General features: G+C 46.0%; 2 non-coding genes and 1 pseudogene across 2 annotated transcripts; all 3 read right to left on the reverse strand.

The window, feature by feature from the left end:
- Positions 1–1687: 1687 nt before the first annotated feature.
- TRNAH-GUG (transfer RNA histidin (anticodon GUG)) lies at positions 1688–1759 on the reverse strand. The gene has a single exon. It is a non-coding gene; the product is annotated as a tRNA-His (tRNA).
- Positions 1760–2286: 527 nt separating this feature from the next.
- On the reverse strand, positions 2287–2358 carry TRNAH-GUG (transfer RNA histidin (anticodon GUG)). Its single transcript has one exon. It is a non-coding gene; the product is annotated as a tRNA-His (tRNA).
- A 17342-nt stretch (positions 2359–19700) lies between these two features.
- Positions 19701–20676, reverse strand: LOC134935268 (carbohydrate sulfotransferase 10-like; annotated as a pseudogene).
- Between the last annotated feature and the right edge of the window lie 271 nt (positions 20677–20947).

Here is a 20947-nt window from a genome sequence, read left to right on the forward strand (position 1 = left end):
TATAAGACGCTGGGAGGAGGCGGAGCCATGACGCGGCGGACTCCCATTGGTCCGCCGCGGCGACTCATTGGGCGCCGGGCCGCGAGCAGCGATTGGCTCGCGTCCGGCGCCCTTTTCAAATCCGGAGCCGCTGATTGGAGGAACTTGGATCCTCTCGGATCCTCGTTCCTCCGTACTCCGGCGCGCTGCCGCCCGCCGCCTCACACAATTACGCAGCCATCAGAAGATACAGTACATGCCCCGGAAATGTCCATGACATGCGTTTTCCCAACCACTCCCCCTTAACTCCCGGTTACCACCTACCAAATGACCACTTCCTGTCAATCACCCTGCGACAAAATACTCCCTGTGAGCGGGATCGCAGCACCCTCTCGCATGCGCATTGCGAAATCAGCACATGCAGTTTGCTGATAATCGCTCCATTGTGTGAACATTGCCCACTGTGTACAAACATGAATTATGCCCACAATAGCAGAGTATGAACATACACTCCATGATTGGCCACGCCAACTCTTTAGCATCTGGTGCCCATCTGATGTCTTGACAGCCCTACTCGTTTTAGAAGCGGTTCCACCACTGATATACTATACAGTACATAATAAAAGAGGTTCCGGTCAGAATCCCGGCAGTTGGAATACCGATGCCAAAATCCCAACGCTACTCGAAATACTGACGCTGGGATTCCGACATGGATCGAAATGCTGGCACCGGGATCCCGAATGCAAGGATCCCGAAGGAAGAACTGCCGGGACACCACCATGGTAAGCCACAGGAGAGGGGGAGTTAGGTTTAGTCTGTGGGGGGAGGGTTAGGGTTAGTCATACTTTCCTATTTTTTGGCTGCTCCCTCCGGGAGGGAGCAGCCGAGTGTCACAGGAGGGGGGTGTTGAGGAGACGGTACTGGGCGTGGCAACACGATTGTGTCATCATAGCCATGCCCACTACTTTACAATGCCCACACTACCGGCATTGTAAAGCGGGAGGCAGTGCTTCTCCTGTGACTGGATGCCGGCTGGGAGCAGGTGGGGGTGCATCTGGGGGAAGTGGGAAGGGGGGTTAGGGTTATGGTGCGGGTAAGGTGGGTTAGGGATTAGGGGTAGTATACTTACCAAGTAGGTGTCAGGATCTGGAGCGGGGGGATGCTGCTGTCGGTAATCTAACTGCCAGCATTCCAAACGCCCGGATCACGATACCATCCCAATAAAAGTCATGTGTAAAAATAGCATTGTGGATCACAGCAGACAGGCACCTGCTAAATTAATAATATAGGGAAGGCAGGCGTTTTACTGGAAAGTTGTTTAAAAGTAAAAACATTTTCACTACACAGAAATGTGATCCTGAAATTACATTCGTTAACGGTATTATAAATTCAATACTATGGTGCAATAATTAATGTATCTGTGGCATTCAAGTTCAATAACAAAGAAAACAAGTTTTGTATATTTTTTGTTATTAGGAAAACTTAAAAAACTAATCTAACGAGCATTTATAACTGAGACTTTATGTAATAAAAAGAAAATGCATAGAAATTTACGAACGTGATGAGGAATAGTCTAACAATATAAAACAAACCTGTTTATATTCAAAATCTAATTACATAAATGCACACTTAGATATTTTTAACCTTTAAAATAAAAAATGTAAATAAAAAAAACAAGCCCACTTGCCGTGTCATTGCTTTCACACAATGCCGTGACTCGGATTCGAACCGAGGTTGCTGCGGCCACAACGCAGAGTACTAACCACTATACGATCACGGCGAGCTACTCGGGCTCCTGAGTGCCAGGCGGCAGCAATAGTCTTTTTCTCTACTGCAGGATTGTGACGTCATTGCTGTGCATTCCTGTTATGATCTAGCAAGCTCCATTACACGTTATACAGTAACAGCTGCTGCTTACATTCATTTATTACCTATTAGTGCGGTTGTCTCAGTCTACTGACTGATCATTGTATAAGACTGCTGCAACTAGCTCAATTATGTCCCTGTACATATTGTTTGAAGATTTGATAATAACATCTACCGGCTATTATCCCTATCAAAAATAGGAAATTACATCTAAAAATGTAACACCTATCGGACACACACATTTGTGCCAAAGTCATGAAAGTATAGCTCCCTGTGAATTGCTTAATAAAATGACATGTCCCTTTAAGTATGGGATGTGCCCCGCTGTTAAAATAATAAAACAACTCTACTCTATAAAAACTACAAAAATGTAAATGTTTTCGTCAATAAAATTAAAGCAAAAAAAACCAAGCCCACTGCCGTGTCATTGCTGTTACACAATGCCGTGACTCGGATTCGAACCGAGGTTGCTGCGGCCACAACGCAGAGTACTAACCACTATACGATCACGGCGAGCTACTCGGGCTCCTGTGTTGCATCGCTGCCTCCAGTTCTGTTCTCTGAGACAGACGTCTACGTCACCGCTGTGCACTGTGCGCATGTGCGAGAGACCTAGTAGTACTGTTACTGCTGCTACTGCTGACGCCTCAGGGCTGAGGCGCTCAGTGTCAGACTCTGTGGGCGGTAACTACGGTTCCTTGCTTGTATTAAGTACAGCGTTTACTTCCGGGTTAGAGTAAACAATTGCCGTCGTATGACTGTGGTGTGCGAAGTGAAACTAGACGCTGCCCTGTTGTATGTCATGCGTCCCCGCAGTACTGAGCGTTTTACAGGTTGTGCTCTCTGGTCGTGCGCAATAGTAGTATAGGTGGTGTGTAAAAGAACTAAAACTACCAGCATGACATGGTTGCAATCTTAATTCCACAGTGGCTGCTGGTTGCTCACCTTCACTGTGTCCCAGAGAGCTCACCTTCACTGTGTTCCAGAGAGCTCATCACCTTCACTGTGTTCCAAAGAAGAACGTTGTCACATGCATGTATTTTTTATTAAATAAAAATGCTAATTTGTAATTACAGTATAAAACATTTAATTTGGCATTAAACTTGTACAACATGGTTTATGTGTCATTATTATGCATGGGCATTTGTAGAATATTCTATATGGGAGGATAATGAAATACAAGTTTAATAAGTGTAAATTAAATAAATGAAAAGTATTTGTTCTTAGACAAAATGATGTCTGCTGTTTTGCTATATTCGATGCCATTGAATGTCACCTCTCATAAAACATAATACCTGGGTTGACTTTTGTAGAGGAAACATTTCTGAGTAATTCTCCCATTTCCACAGAAAAAGAAAGCATGCACACATCCAGTGATGGACACAGGGCAATCAAGGTTTACGTACCTACATTATTTATTCAGGTGCAGGATGTCTGGATTTACAGTCTTGAAGCTATAAGGTATAATTTTATATTTTATTATTATTATCTAAAGATCTTATAGTATCTACCTTAATTTACAGACATTATATTGCCAACCTTTTGGAACTCAATGCCACTTTAATGGATGCTTTCAGACTTTAAAGTGTTGTTGTGAGGTACATTGTAATTGTATTTCAGTTATAGATATGCAATCATAAACCCATTTAGAAACAACCATTTTGGTGAAGCCCACGATCATACCATATTGCTATGTCTAACTGTGAAGACATACAGTTGTTGCAAAGTGAACCAATCACCCCATTTGTGCTGTGACATCAGAATCTCATGTGCTGAAAAGCTCAGCCACCTTTTAGATGGAGCAGGTTAATTCTGCTCAGTTTTGGAGTAAAAAATTACGCAGTAGAGTTCTAAGGGTTATTACATAGACCCAGTATGTACAGTTGAATACAAATCATTGGGTAAGCCTTGCTCGAATTCCATATTTCACTGAATATCTAAATGTCTATGATTAAATTGTGTATTTCTCTTACGTCCTAGAGGATGCTGGGGACTCCGTAAGGGCCATGGGGTATAGACGGGCTCCGCAGGAGACATGGGCACTATAAAGAACTTTAGATGGGTGTGCACTGGCTCCTCCCTCTATGCCCCTCCTCCAGAACTCAGTTAGATCCTGTGCCCAGAGGAGACTGGGTGCATTACAGGGGAGCTCTCCTGAGTTTCTCTGAAAAAGAATTTTGTTAGGTTTTTATTTTCAGGGAGCACTGCTGGCAACAGGCTCCCTGCATCGTGGGACTGAGGAGGGAGAAGCAGACCTACTTAAATGATAGGCTCTGCTTCTTAGGCTACTGGACACCATTAGCTACAGAGGGAGTCAGAACGCAGGTCTCACCCTCGCCGTTCGTCCCGGAGCCGCGCCGCCGTCCTCCTCGCAGAGCCGGAAGATAGAAGCCGGGTGAGTATAAGAAGAAAGAAGACTTCAAAGGCGGCAGAAGACTTCAGATCTTCTATGAGGTAACGCGCAGCGGTAACGCTGCGCGCCATTGCTCCCACACACTACACACACTGCAGGCACTGATGGGTGCAGGGCGCAGGGGGGGCGCCCTGGGCAGCAATAAACCTCTAGGACTGGCTCATATGAATATATAGGCTGCTGAGGCAGTATATTTCTCTTACGTCCTAGAGGATGCTGGGGACTCCGTAAGGACCATGGGGGATAGACGGGCTCCGCAAGAGACATGGTCACTTTAAGAAAGAACTTTAGGTATGGGTGTGCACTGGCTCCTCCCTCTATGCCCCTCCTCCAGACCTCAGTTTTACTACTGTGCCCAGAGGAGACTGGGTGCGTTACAGGGAGCTCTCCTGAGTTTCCTGAAAGAAAGTACATTTGTTAGGTTTTTTATCGAGGGACTGAGGGGAGAGAAACAGACCTGCTTTAATGTTAGGCTCTGTTTCTTAGGCTACTGGACACCATTAGCTCCACAGGGATCGGTACGCAGGTCTCACCCTCGCCGTCCGTCCCAGAGCCGCGCCGCCGTCCTCCTCGCAGAGCCGGAAGATAGAAGCCGGGTGAGTATGAGAAGAAAGAAGACTTCAGAGGCGGCAGAACACTTCAGATCTTCACTGAGGTAACGCACAGCAGTAAAGCTGTGCGCCATTGCTCCCACACAGCACACACAAACGGCAGTCACTGTAAGGGTGCAGGGCGCAGGGGGGGGCGCCCTGGGCAGCAATAAAACCTCTTTTTCTGGCAAATGTGTATATATACAGCTGGGCACTGTATATATAAAGAGCCCCAGCCAGGTTTTTCGATATTTGAGCGGGACAGAAGCCCGCCACCGAGGGGTCGGGGCTTCTTCCTCAGCACTCACCAGCGCCATTTTCTCCACAGCACAGCGCTGAGAGGAAGCTCCCCGGACTCTCCCCTGCTTATCCACGGTGAAAGAGGGTTTTAAAGAAGGGGGGGGGGGGGGCACATAATTGGCGCAATATACATAATACAGCGCTATCTGGGTAAACATATTGTGTGTTTTTTCCTGGGTCATTAGCGCTGGGTGTGTGCTGGCATACTCTCTCTCTGTCTCTCCAAAAGGCCTTGTGGGAGAACTGTCTTAGATTAGACAAAGCTGAGGCTAGGGAACAGCCAGGGAGTCAACCCATGTCTGTCCCTATGTCGCAGGGACCTTCGGGGTCTCAAAAGCGCCCACTATCCCAAATAGTAGACACTGATACCGACACGGATTCTGACTTCAGTGTCGACTACGATGATGCAAAGTTACAGCCAAAATTGGCTAAATGTATTCGATATATGATTATTGCAATAAAAGATGTTTTGCATATCACAGAGGAACCCCCTGTCCCTGACACGAGGGTACACATGTATAAGGGAAAAAAACCTGAGGTAACCTTTCCCCCTTCTCATGAGCTGAACGAGTTGTGTGAAAAAGCGTGGGAATCTCCAGACAAAAAACTGCAGATTCCCAAAAGGATTCTTATGGCGTATCCTTTCCCGGCAAAGGACAGGATACGGTGGGAATCCTCCCCTAGGGTGGACAAAGCGTTGACACGCTTATCCAAAAAGGTAGCGCTGCCATCCCAAGATAAGGCTACCCTAAGGGATCCTGCTCATCGCAAGCAGGAGGTTACTTTGAAGCCATTTACACACATTCTGGTACTTTACTCAGACCGGCTATTGCATCGGCTTGGGTTTGTAGCGCTGTAGCAGCGTGGACAGATACCTTATCAGCGGAGATTGAGACCCTGGATAAGGATACCATCTTATTGACCCTAGGACATATAAAAGATGCTGTCTTATATATGAGAGATGCTCAAAGAGACATTGGTTTACTGGGTTCTAGAGTCAACGCTATGTCGATTTCTGCTAGACGAGTCCTATGGACCCGGCAATTTGACAGGTGATGCCGACTCAAAAAGGCATATGGAGGTTTTACCTTACAGGGGTGAGGAATTGTTTGGAGACGGTCTCTCGGACCTGGTCTCCACAGCTACAGCTGGTAAATCCAATTTTTTGTCTTATATTCCCTCACAGCCTAAGAAAGCGACACATTATCAAATGCAGTCCTTTCGGTCACAGAGAAACAAGAAAGTACGAGGTGCGTCCTTTCTTGCCAGAGGTAAGGGCAGAGGGAAAAAGCTGCACAACACAGCTAGTTCCCAGGAACAGAAGTCCTCACCGGCCTCTACAAAATCCACCGCATGACGCTGGGGCTCCGCTAAGGGAGTCCGCCCCAGTGGGGGCACGTCTTCGACTTTTCAGCCACATCTGGGTTCACTCACAGGTGGATCCCTGGGCAATAGAAATTGTTTCTCAGGGTTACAAGCTGGAATTCGAAGAGGTGCCTCTTCGCCTGTTTTTCAAATCGGCCCTGCCGGCTTCTCCCCCAGAAAGGGAGTTAGTGTTAAATGCATGTCACAAATTGTATCTTCAACAGGTGGTGGTCAAGGTTCCCCTACTTCAACAAGGGAGGGGATATTACTCAACCCTGTTTGTAGTCCCGAAACTGGACGGTTCGGTCAGACCCATTTTAAATTTAAAATCCCTGAACCTATACTTGAAAAGGTTCAAGTTCAAGATGGAATCGCTCAGAGCAGTCATCGCCAGCCTGGAATTGGGGGATTTTATGGTATCCCTGGACATAAAGGATGCATACCTTCATGTTCCCATATATCCACCTCATCAGGCGTACCTGAGATTTGTGGTACAGGATTGTCATTACCAATTTCAGACGTTGCAGTTTGGGCTTTCCACGGCCCCGAGGATTTTCACCAAGGTAATGGCAAAAATGATGGTGCTCCTGCGCAAGCAGGGTGTCACAATTATCCCGTACTTGGACGATCTCCTCATAAAAGCGAGATCAAGAGAGCAGTTGCCGAGCAGCGTGTCACTTTCACTGAAAGTGTTACAGCAACACGGCTGGATTCTCAATATCCCGAAGTCGCAGTTGGTTCCTACGACTCGTCTGACCTTCTTGGGCATGATTCTGGATATGGACCAGAAAAGGGTTTATCTTCCGATAGAAAAAGCTCAGGAACTCATGACCCTGGTCATGAACCTATTGAAGCCAAAACAGGTGTCAGTGCATCACTGCACTCGAGTCCTGGGAAAGATGGTGGCATCGTACGAGGCCATTCCCTTCGGCAGGTTCCATGCGAGGACCTTCCAATGGGACCTACTGGACAAGTGGTCCGGGTCACATCTACAGATTCATCAGTTGATCGCCCTGTCCCCCAGGGCCAGGGTATCTCTCCTGTGGTGGCTACAGAGTGCTCACCTTCTAGAGGGCCGCAGGTTCGGCATTCAGGACTTGGTTCTGGTGACCACGGACGCGAGCCTCCGAGGTTGGGGAGCAGTCACACAGGGAAGAAACTTCCAAGGACTTTGGACAAGTCAAGAGACTTGTCTTCACATCAACGTCCTGCAGCTGAGGGCCATATACAACGCCCTTCGTCAAGCGGAGACCTTACTTCGCGACCTACCGGTTCTGATTCAATCAGATAACGTCACAGCCGTGGCTCATGTAAACCGCTAAGGCGGGACAAGGAGCAGAGTGACAATGGCGGAAGCCACCAGGATTCTGCGCTGGGCAGAAAATCACGTAAGCGCTGTCTTCATTCCGGGAGTGGACAACTGGGAAGCAGACTTCCTCAGCAGATATGATCTCCATCCAGGAGAGTGGGGACTTCATCAAGAAGTTTTTGCAGAGATAACAAGTCTTTGGGGACTTCCTCAAATAAACATGATGGCGTCATGCCTCAACAAGAAGCTTCGGAGGTGTTGTGCCAGGTCAAGGGACCCTCAGGCAGTAGCGGTGGACGCCCTCGTGACACCATGGGTGTTTCAGTCGGTCTATGTGTTCCCTCCTCTTCCTCTCATCTCAAAGATACTGAGAATCATAAGACGAAAAAGAGTGCAGACAATACTCATTGTTCCAGATTGGCCTCGAAGGGCCTGGTATTCAGATCTTCAGGAGCTGCTCACAGAAGATCCATGGCCTCTTCCTCTCAGGGAGGACCTGTTGCAGCAGGGGCCCTGCGTGCTCCAAGACTTACCGCGGTTACGTTTGACGGCATGGCGGTTGAACACCAAATCCTAGCTGGGAAGGGTATTCCGGAAGAAGTCATCCCTACTCGGATAAAGGCTAGGAAGGAGGTGATGGCGAAACATTATCACCGTATCTGGAGGAAGTATGTTTCGTGGTGTGAAGCCAAGAATGCTCCTACGGAAGACTTCCACTTGGGCCGGTTTCTCCACTTTCTACAGACTGGAGTGGATATGGGCCTAAAGTTAGGCTCCATTAAGGTACAGATTTCGGCCCTTTCTATATTCTTCCAGAAAGAATTGGCTTCTCTCCCAGAAGTCCAGACTTTTGTAAAGGGAGTGCTGCACATCCAGCCTTCTTTTGTGCCCCCAGTGGCACCATGGGACCTTAACATGGTGTTACAGTTCCTAAAATCTCACTGGTTTGAGCCTCTTCAAACGGTTGAGTTAAAATTTCTCACTTGGAAGGTGGTCATGTTGTTGGCCTTGGAATCTGCAAGGCGGGTGTCCGAATTGGCGGCCTTGTCTCATAAGAGCCCCTATCTCATTTTCCATGTGGATAAAGCAGAGTTGAGGACTCGTCCTCAATTTTTGCCTAAGGTGGTGTCATCGTTTCATATGAACCAACCTATTGTGGTGCCTGTGGCTAAGGGAGACTTGGAGGATTCCAAATCCCTTGATGTAGTCAGGGCCTTAAAAATTTACGTAGCCAGGACGGCTCGAATTAGGAAAACAGAAGCTCTGTTTGTCCTATATGCAGCCAACAAGGTTGGCGCTCCTGCTTCTAAGCAGACTATTGCTCGCTGGATATGTAACACGATTCAGCAGGCTCATTCTACGGCTGGATTACCGGTACCAAATTCGGTAAAGGCCCATTCCACTAGGAAGGTGGGCTCTTCTTGGGCGGCTGCCCGAGGCGTCTCGGCTTTACAGCTTTGCCGAGGGGCTACTTGGTCGGGTTCAAACACTTTTGCTAAATTCTACAAGTTTGATACCCTGGCTGATGAGGACCTCATGTTTGCTCAATCTATGCTGCAGAGTCATCCGCACTCTCCCGCCCGGTTTGGAGCTTTGGTATAATCCCCATGGTCCTTACGGAGTCCCCAGCATCCTCTAGGACGTAAGAGAAAATAAGATTTTAAACCTACCAGTAAATCTTTTTCTCCTAGTCCGTAGAGGATGCTGGGCGCCCGTCCCAGTGCGGACATATTTCTGCATGACTTGTATATAGTTGTTGCTTACATAAGGGTTATGTTACAGTTAAGATCAGTCGTTGGCTGATACTGTTTTGTTCATACTGTTAACTGGTTGCGTATATTCCAGGTTATACGGTGTGGATGGTGTGGGCTGGTATGAATCTTGCCCTTAGATTAACAAAAATCCTTTCCTCGTACTGTCCGTCTCCTCTGGGCACAGTTTCTCTAACTGAGGTCTGGAGGAGGGGCATAGAGGGAGGAGCCATTGCACACCCATTCTAAAGTTCTTTATAGTACCCATGTCTCCTGCGGAGCCCATCTATACCCCATGGTCCTTACGGAGTCCCCAGCATCCTCTACGGACTAGGAGAAAAAGATTTACCGGTAGGTTTAAAATCTTATTTTTTCTTTACTAATGAGTATTTTACTGTATATATTATGTTTTATATACAGTATTATTTTTCACATGGTATCATTTGTGGCTTCAGTATATAGTTCCCTAGCCTTCAAACCTCATGTGAGTATCATTCTTATCTGAAGGTACCTCTACTAGTTAGGGAAATAGTACTTTAATGGGAAAGAATCCAGTCTCTAACAGCACTACATTCCATGTTTTGCCAACCAAAACCCACTTAAAAAAGGTCAACTAATTCTATGGGTTTCAATAACTTTGCTTTGCCCACCATGCTCAAAACACTACCACTTGTGATATGCATAAAATTTAATGATCATGGATTTTCTTATGGGGATAAGCGTCGGTATCCTAATATATCTGTCCCAAGCCAACTTCAGAAACAAGCTAGATGGGCATTCCATGGGCATGCCAGCCTGCTTCATCAGAAGCATTATTCTGAATATCCAGAATGGGGAAATCCTCTAATATTGGTTCTGCCTCAAAGCACAATGCAAACTTTTTGGCAATTTTGACTTCGTTGGCTTTGAGGCTGAATCAATATATGGGGATTGTTCTATTTTGATTATTATATAGAGTATCAGTGGTGTACAGTATCTATACTGGGTGCAGGGTGTGCATTGCACATGGTCCCTGGGTCCAGGAGGGGGGGGCACACTGCACAGCATGCACCCATTGTCACCCTGGTCTGAAGGTGAGACTCCGACGATTGGGCATCAGCTGGTTGAGTGGATGCCAATATGGGAAGAAATCGAGGAGGCCAGATATAGTTCCTTCTCATATACCTTAGAGCATGAAGTATCGCCAATTGAAGAATAAAGAGTGAAGAATGAATGCTCGGCAAATGTGGCTGAAGAACGCTCAAGACTGAAGAATGAATGCTCTGCAAACGTGGCTGAAGAACTCTGAAGAATAAAGACTGAAAAATGATTTCTTGGCAAATGTGACTGAAGAACATTGAAGAATGCTGCTAAAGAATGGATGCTGAATAGTCATGACTGAAGAATACTGCTGGAGAATGGATACTGGATAGTCATCACTGAAGGGTCACTGCAGATGACCGGGAAGTCCCTTTGCAGCCACAAGGCACCCGGGAACACCGCCCGGCGGGCAAACACCTGCGGACTGTGGAACTTAGGATTCACCGGCAACGGTGCAGTGGGAGGTTGTGGAAAGACTAGAAGAGCGGAGCAAGAGACCTTTGGAGCATGGGAAATAACCATAGGGAATACCTGAGGGAGCTCAGAGCTGGAGCTTCTGCACTGGGCAGTAACTTAAAGCATTGGCAGTGTTGGAGACTGAGCTGACCCCTGTTTTAAGAGGAAGCTGTCTGGGATTGGCTGAGCCCTCCACTGAGCCTCAACCATTGGCCACAGTGAATTGGTCTCCAACATGGCGGCCTCCAGTGCTGCAGACACGGAAAAGATACCGCTATCTAAGACAGCTGGGTTATGATCGGTGCACACTTTGGTCACTCAGGATAAATACAAAGTACCTCTGACACCACCAAAGAAGTTACGGGAGTCTTGCGAGTCTGAGACACAGGGAATATGCTAGATTAAAGAATCTTTTAATCCAAAAAATATTTCCAAGGTTTCTGGTTGCAAAAAATAGATATTACAAGATGTGGCGTTGCCATGGGTTATGGCGATTCCTCAAAGTCACGTGTCATGACTGTATGCATTCTGTATTCCCTGGGTAAGCAGTGCTCTCTGCCCTATGAGTTATAACCCAGCTGTGACAACAGGTGAATTATTATAGTGCTCCCAAAGTGTATATTTTATAAATGTCTGTGTGGTATGAACTGCTAGATTCAGAACTGTATCTGCATTGTGTAAGCTCCTTGCTGAACTGTATTAAGGTGCAAACTAAAGATCTTTTAAAGGTCACAGTAGGGAGGCCCTTGATCAGGCCCCTGAAGGCATGCAGACTGGAAAAGTGTCAGCTACAGTCTTTTCATTCTGCTTCTCCTGCCATAAACTACCCAGGATGGGTGATGCAATATCCTGCCAAAAAGTATAACCATTAGCCATGTCCATTGAGACCCAATGCCCAACTTCCTGGGTAGTGAAAATACTTGAAGCCAGAGAGATATGACTAGTGTTCCTGGAGACACCTAACCGGCATCTACACTGATCTTGTGATGAAGCTCTTGCAGCCTGGAAAGGGTGGGGGCTACTGGGAAGAGTGGGCTGTGGAAACTATAGGGATCAGAAGAACACTCCACTGAGGGTACACTCTCCAAGTGAGTAGCTTAGTGCTAGGAGTGGTCCGATCTTCTGGTTCCTGTGGTTTTCCTCCATAAAGATCCCCTGAACCTCAAAGTAAGACAATTTAGGGCTCTTGTTTTTTATTCCTTTAATTTTCTTACAGTAATTCTGTGCATTCCATAAATGTACGTCTTGTTAATTACCTGTTTTCTTTGTAACTTAACCATGGAGATATTTCTCAATAAATCCTAAAATTTTATCAGCGTTATCTCTGTGCTCTATTAATTCACATGCCTGTAGAGGCCCATGCTAATATGTTAGTAACTGAGGATTTTTAAAGTGTGATTAAAGTTTCTGGCAAACGCAAGAACGCTCTTCATGGTGGTAGCTTGAGTAGCACCCACATCATGACTGCCCACCGGTGTCAGGTTGGGATATCTGAGCACAGACTGGGGCACGGTGCTGTGACACAGGATATGGACAACAGATTATAATGCATTGGTTTCAGAAATGAAAAGGGAAAAACAAGGAAATAAGATTCAAGGTTGCCTACATAGAGACCTAGTTTCTTGCCATGGGAGAGATCACAGAAAATAAGGGTGCACTCCTCAGTAATATTTGACTTCTATCCAGGTAGCACAGTGTAATGGCTAACATTACTGACTCACAGCACTGATGTCATGGGTTTGATTTCTACCATAGCCCTAACTGTGTGGAGTTTGTATATTCTCCCCATGCTTGTGTGGGTTTCCTCTAGGTATTCTGGATTTCTCCCACAATTCAAAAATATACTGGTAGGTTAATTGGCTCCCAACAAAATTAACCCTAGTGGGAATGTGTGTGCATGTACACATGGTAATGAATTTAGGGGGAGATGTACTAAAGTTGCCCATGGCAACCAATCAATATTGAAGTAGCATTTATAATTAGCATACTACTAAATTATACAGAGCAGCTGATTGGCTGCCATGGGCAACTTCTCCACTGACTCACTTTGCTCTTTTCACTGCTTAATACATCTCCTCCATAGAGTGCAAGCTCTCTGTAATGCGCTATATTAATAACTGATAATAAATAAACATGTCCTAGATGGTTTTAACACACGTTCTTACCTTCTGAAGGCTCAGGGGAAAATGTGGTAAGCAGTGATAAAAGTGGAGAACTGCATTGACATTGGCACTGTTTTTATCTAGTGTTTCATTGTTTTCGAAGGATTGGCTTGAAATGTGACTTAATAAAGAGAAGAGGGCCAAAAAATTCTTTAATACATGGTTGCCTCATGTGATATCTCCCCCGGAACCCCCCCCCCTTTACTAAAAAATACATTACGTACATCAGTATCGTTGACTTTCTGGTACAACCTTGAAATGCTTGCAACTGGCAATCAGCCTTTCTAACCATACTTTGATTTTGAAAGTCATGTATCTTCTGCAGAATTTACTACTGATGCCCATACTTTGTATATTGTATATCTTTTGTTTGTTTATTTTTCTTATTTGGTCCAAATGCTGTTGTACAAACTCACCATTAACATGGTTTACATTAACATGTTCATGCTACATTTTTGTAATCTGAGTGGATTTCTACTGTAAAATTGTATGTGCATTTTTATTATGTATGCATGTGCAGGTCTCCAATAAAATATTATTGAAAAAAAGTGGAGAACTGAGCCAGTGGAGAAATTGCCCATGGCAACCAATTAGCGGTGACGTAACATTTATAATTTGCATACTATAAAAATATACAGAGCAGCTGATTGGTTGCCATGGGCAACTTCTCCACTGGCTCACTTCTCCACTTTTATCACTGCTAAACATGTCCCCCTCGGCCGACTAGTGATCACCTAATTTGAAGCCACAATCCTTCCCACATTATTCGGTAGGTACACCTGTGTAGGTGACCCTTTGCACTATAACAGCCTGAGGACAGGCCCAAATGTATTAGGCCTTAAAAAGTGATAAAGTGGACAGTGAAAAAGAGTGATAAAGTAACAACCAATCAGCTTACTAACTGTCATAATACAGAATGTGTTTGAAAAATGACATCACTCTTTATCACTCTCACAATTCTTTGTGACACAGATTCAAGAAAGTTCTGACTGCATTCTTTGCACACTCAGGTTCATGGTGACAGCAACTGCTGTTGGTGCAGATATGTTGGCTGCACATTTTTGCTGTAGATCTTCCACATCCAAGAGGTGCTCTGTTTGGTTTAGATTTTGGGGCCTATTTATGATATAATGGGGAAGGGGAAGGGGGGGGGGGGGGGGGGGGGAGGGGGGGAGGGTTATCCAATTAGCCCAGAACCATGTTCAGAGGATAAAAACAGCCTGATATCGTGATTAATGACCAATGGTCATTATCGCAGTATCCTATTACAGCCCATTTTCATAGGCCAAAAACGGACCCGCAATCACGCGATAACACATGGGATCTGGGACTTACATGGGATCAGGGATAAGTCCCTGATCCCATCTGTTATCCCTGCTCCTGCAGCCCGCTTATCATGGATTATGCTTCTTGTGCCTCAGGCACTCGAAGCATAAACCGCGATAAGTGCCGGCACCGGAGGGAGGAGCACACCACTTCAGGTCTAATAGGATTGCCCCCAGCAATACAATTACCCACTGTCATTGACCACTGGTAATTGGATACCCCCCATTATTTTCAGGATATTCCCAGAAAACATAAGTTTTTAGGGGATACCTGCAAATATTAAGGATACCTGAATGTTTCTTAATGTACAGATATGGATGTATGACTAATATATCACCAGTATGTTTTCCTAGTCTAATTTGCATGGAGAATTAATTAATTAGGATGGAGAATTAAGTTTAACCTCTTGATGTGTTAAAATATATAGGTTGATAAGCAGCAAAATACAGGATTTATACAGTCGTGGTATGATACTGTAGGACTTGTTATAGTATGTTTAAAGTTCAGTACCGCATAACTTTATCAAAATGTAAATACACTAGTACAAGGACACTCACTATCACTATAGTAAACAACATGCATGGCTTTTTTGATCTTTAATCAGACATACTGTAATCAAATGAAGACAAACTTGTTTTTTGCAGATTAAAATATAATGGATGTTTTTAGATACTAGAATTTCTTTTATTTATGGTTTTATCATAGCAGAAATTTCCCTACTTATTAGGAGACTATACAGGTCATTTACAAAGCTGCAATTGTGTAGTATCACAGTTCAGGCGGCATTTTGTAGTGTAATGTGCCTGTGATTCACAATTGTATTGTTTGCACACTATTTCGATTGCATTGTGGATTACTGCAGCTTCTGATGGCAGGAGCTGGGTGGATCAGGGCTTTCTTTGCTGAATGTGGTCTAACCTCAAAAAGTCCCTCTATGGCCAAATACAAAAATTAGATTCAGCCTTTTTGAGCTTGATGTTTTTATGAGGAGTATTTAATGCATTTTTGTGGGGTGTTCCTGCTTAAGAGGGTAACTTCAGAGCTCCCCACCCCGGGGAGTAATTCAGACCTGATCACTCGCTAGCTGTTTTTTTGCAGTCCTGCGTTCGCAGAGTCACCGCCCACCGGGGAGTGTATTTTCTGCTGCGGGGTACACTGGGCTCCACAAGGAATCACATTGGGGTGTAGAGTAGGATCTTGATCCGAGGCACCAACAGGCTCAAAGCTTTTGACTGTTCCCAAGATGTACAGCGCCGCCTCCTCTATAACCCCGCCTCCATGCCAGTGAGCTCAGTTTGTAAGTTGGTGCCTTGCAGTATGCAGGCACTTGAAGTTGACAGGAGGCTGCCCTAAGCAGCCTTTTTCAGAGCTTCGTTTTTACAGACTGAAAACAGAAAATGTAAAGAAGACTTCCAGAGCTGCTGCAGGCAAAGTCTAATAGACTTCCCTGCGTGCAGCTCCATCACCCCCAGCGGCGCTGTATACTCCCGCGCCGCAGTTGCCGGGTCACTGCAGCGGAGGCGCCGGCTTCTTCCATCCTACAGTGAGTCACACACACGCCGCCGTCTCCCGGATTTCGTGGGCCGCAGACAAGGGGTAGGTAAGGGGCTTATGTGCCGCACTTTACCGCGATCCAACGCGGCCGTAGGAGGCGGGCCGCGCGCTCGCTGGCGTGGGCACTGATTATTGGGCAGCTTGCTCCACTAGCCACCAGGGTTATATTATGGGCACAGGTCAAGGGGGAATGTTGTAACAATTTCCCCCGCTTTATGTTTGCTGCCTGCACACACGGTGGTGATGCCAGCAGGGGGAGCAGGTCGGACCTGAAGCCCCTCCCCCCAGCCCCAGGTCGCCATTTCAGCAATGTTCCGCCCTGGAGCTGCATCCCTCTCCCTCATTCCCGATCAGCAGCCATTACAGCCTTGCTGTTTCTGGGATTGCTGAGGCAAATCCTCCTCTGTGGAACCGCCTGACTGCCAGTGCTGTGCTTCCTACAGGACACTTGAGTATTCTACCTGTCACTGGGACTGTGTTGGTTAAGAAAGAGTGCATACTTTCAGGGTGATGTGGTACAAACACCCTGTGATATACATCCAGTGCTTACTGTGTTTGTTATATCTATAGTTATCACATATAGCCATACTGAGTATTACTTTGTATTGCTAGTCCAGTGCAGTTTATGGTACATAATTTCTGCATGGTACACTTGTGACTATATGTGTGTGTGTGTGCATGTAGCTGCTGCATGGTTGCCTTATTGCAGGGTATTTCACTCAGCGTGCTATTCCTATATTGCTATACCTGAGAGGGCCAAGTGTTTCAGGTTTTTCTCTGCAAATAATATAGGATTGTTTTCACAAGATATGCTAACTTGTGATTTATAGTCACCATATACTCTATATCTATTGAACTCCCGGTTTGTGCCTTCTTGGGCTCCTTCTCTGAGAGTTTTTTGTTAGGTATAGTGCTGCTTGTTTTTGTACCGGGTTGCCCATTACTGTGCACATAGTTATGTGTGCTACACGTGGCAACGACGTTGGGGTCTCTCCCACACTGCGTGCTTGTGAGACTGCGGACGTCATGGAGGATAATTTAGCAGCTGAGAGTTCAGGTTCAGGGGGTTCCTTACCCTCCAGTGGGTCGGTAGCGCTTGGGGCATCACAAGACCTACCTTGGGCTACATTCTCCACATTGTTAAACACACTTGTGACTAAATTGACGCCCCCTATAGGACCACCTGTGCCACTACCACAGTTTATGGTCCCTGCTGTGAACCCGCCATGGGCGGATCAGTTTTCCACTCAGTTACAGCATTTGAACCGATCCATGTCTAAATCTAAGGGTCACACTCGCCCGCATAAGACTAAGTCATCTTCTAAAAGGGCGATGACCTCCTCCCAACCCACGGCTTTGACCGACACGTCCTCTGCGGAGGACAGTGCTTATACTGACCCCTCTGACACTGACACTGATGTTTCAGATGGGGAGAGGAAGTCATCCGTGGATGTCTCGGATTTGATTGAGTTGATACGGCCCATTCTTCAAGTGTCTGACGATTCTGAGCCTGAAACCATCTCCAAGAAACCGGATAGGTTTAAGCGTTAGAAGGTGGTTAAACAAGTTTTACCCTACTCTAAACACCTGGTTGACATACGTCAGGAATCCTGGGAAAATCCGGGAACAAAATTTACACCGAATAAGAGGCTGTTGGCTCGCTATCCTCTCTCTGCGGAGGTGTGTAAAAATTGGGAAACCCCTCTGCCTGTAGATTCTCATGTGGCGCACATGGTTGTTTCCTCTGCTCTGCCAGTAACTACCGTCACCTCTCTGAAGGAACCGACGGATCGTCGTGTGGAGTGCTGTTTAAAAGTAATTTATACCCTTTCAGGGAGCTATGCACAGGCCAACTATTGCCACGACTTGGGCTGCTGAAGCTGTTGAGGCGTGGGCTCAGGAGCTCGAGGCGGAACGGCCTTCCGATGCATCAGAGCATGCTCGACAATGTCTCTCGTATATTGCCACGGCTTCTCTGTACCTTAAGGAGGCGACCTCCGATGCCGGGGTGCTCACGGCCAAGGCTGCTACTGCATCCGTTTTGGCCAGACGTATCCTTTGGTTGAGATCCTGGTCGGTGGATTTGGATTCCAAGAAAACCCTGGAGGTGCTTCCTTTCAAGGGAGACATTCTCTTTGGAGAAGACCTCAATAAGATTGTGGCCGATCTGGCTACTGCTAAAATGTCATGCCTACCTAGTACGGCTCCTTCTGCACAGAAGGCTAAAAGTATTTTCCCTCGGCCCTTTCGTACTCCAGGTAAAGCAAAAGGTCAGGCATACCCAAAGCAAGCTCGTGCTACCAGACCTGCCAAGCCCAGACCGAAGCGTGCATGGGCCGCCCGTCAGCCAGCTTCCAAAACTGACAAGCCGGCCGAATGACAGGGCGGGCCTCCCTCTGGGGGATCCCTGGGTGGGAGGCCGACTTCTAGGCTTTACCCAGGAATGGTTAAAGACCACTTCAGATACCTGGGTGAGGGAAGTCGTTGCTCGTGGTTACGCCGTACCCTTCAAGAAATGTCCACCTCATCGATTTTGCTCGACAGATGTGCCTCTGGATCCGGCAAAAGCAAACACGTTGCACTCGGTGGTACATTTACTCCTGACCACAGGACTGGTAGTACAGTGGCCTCTGGTTTAGAGAGGCAAGGGGTACTATTCACCGCTGTTTCTAGTCCCGAAACCGAACGGGTCCTCGCGGCCCATTCTCAATCTGAAGTCCTTGAACAAGCATGTGCGGATTTCCAACTTCCAAATGGAAATGCTGTGCTCTATTGTTCTGGCCATGGAGCCTGGGGACCTTGCGATCTGCTGTGCGAATGGATTCTTTGTAAAACCGAAGCCTGGGACGTCTCCGCTTTGCAGCTCTGCCGTGCAGCTACTTGGTCGGATTCAAACACGTTTGCTAAGTTCTACAAGTTCGATACTCTGGCCACTGAGGACCTTCAATTTGGTCAATCAGTTCTGCAGGAACCTCCGCACTTTCCCACCCAGTTTGGGAGCTTTGGTACATCAAGAGGGTTTAGGGTTTGGAATCTGCACTGGATCGGATTGTAAATAAATGCAAATCAGAGTTGTTTTACATTTTTAAAGAATATCTGTATTAACCAACATGTAGCTACTGACTTTACCTGGAGGGCTTTTGCAGTAGAGCTAGGTTGGTGGTGCTCCCAGAAATTAGTTAATTAGTTCAGAACAAACTATTAGGGGTTTTTTTGCAAAGAAGCAAAATAGACTGTTTTTTTTTGTCTCTCTGGGGCACACTTTAAATCAATTGATGTGAAATATAATGAGGGTATAGGATACACAATATGTGTTGTGAATGCTGATTATTTTACAGGACAAAAGCAATACCTTAATACACTTAAATTCGAGCTGCTGCGGCCGCTGTATGTAATCCTTACCCTACGTACTTTTTACACAGTTGGCGTACAAAGGCCCGTACCCTGTACGCACTTTGTGTACTCACGCCGCGACGGACGTACAAAGTACACGCAGTGCATACACATACACACGGACACTCTGAGAGCACAATGCAGCTACACATGTGATCAAATTCAGCAGTTCTTTTGTTGTAGTGATGATGTACTGTGGATCTTCGACTTAAACCCACCATATACAGTACCACATTATTGAAATAAAAATGTTGGCTCTTTATATCCAAAAAGCTTGAATTCTCCTTCAAATCGGTCATAAAGACGTTTGATATCTCTCTTGGAAACTTTGGAGAAATAATGTTCCTCCTTTGACTGGTTGTACTGTGTGATGCCCAGAGGTACTGAGGGGTAGGACACCAGCCCATCTATACCAGCTTTTTTAAAGATGTATGGAGCATCTTCCTCAAGAGTCTCATGATGTCCTATAACATTGTAATTAATTTCACATGGTGCACAAAGTTCCATAAATTAGCCAGTGGATTATATGATCCCCAAACTGAATATCAAGAAACTTATGGTTTGGATCCCCCAAATAGCGAACAAAGTCTTGAAACTGCAGTCCTCCCTTGGCTTCGGTGCGGTCTTTTCTATATTTGCGAGTAATGACTGGAGCAATGTTGTGCTTGTACCATTGCTCAAATCGGGGATTATTTACAAATTTATCCTTGTAGGCAGAAATAAGCCTCTCAAATGGTTCTCGGACAATGAAAAACTTGAAATATGAATTCAGGCGTTCATGTACATCTGATAAACTGTATGAAGAAAGTCGGGGAAGACCATTCTTGTCACGGTCATGGACCATATTTTCTGGGATCTCATGGATAGAAGGAAATGCCCCATTTACAACATTGAGAACTTTTTTCCACTGTGTGTTTCCTACTTTGGGTGTCTGACAAAATAAGATCTTGTGCTTGTCAGAGACGAAGATTCGATCTAATACAAACTTAGAGATGATGGAATGTGAGAGGTTACTGAGGGATCCATTACTGCAAACACTTCTGAGCAGTTCTCGTCGCTCCTTGTGGACGAGATCGATGACTGTCATATTTTTCATGGGATCTGCAGTTGTCTGGCTATCGGTCTGCAACTCCCTTGCCTCGGTTCTCCCATTGGGAGTTACTATTTCCAAGACAGGATATAACCCTACCATTCCATTCCTAATCTGCTCACTGTGAGGTGTTAATGTCTCTGTGTAATGAACAGTCTCACACTTACCAATGTCTGTGATCTCACCAGTCCTTTCAGTGGGGGATACTGTTACTGCTCTTACTGGTTGGACAGGGCCCACCTGAATTTCCTGTAAGGCGACTGCCTGGATGAGGGCTGAGAGTGGGATGGATGCATCATTTTACTCTGACCTA

The sequence above is a fragment of the Pseudophryne corroboree genome, chromosome 6, assembly GCF_028390025.1.
Source record: "Pseudophryne corroboree isolate aPseCor3 chromosome 6, aPseCor3.hap2, whole genome shotgun sequence".
NCBI lineage: Eukaryota > Metazoa > Chordata > Amphibia > Anura > Myobatrachidae > Pseudophryne > Pseudophryne corroboree.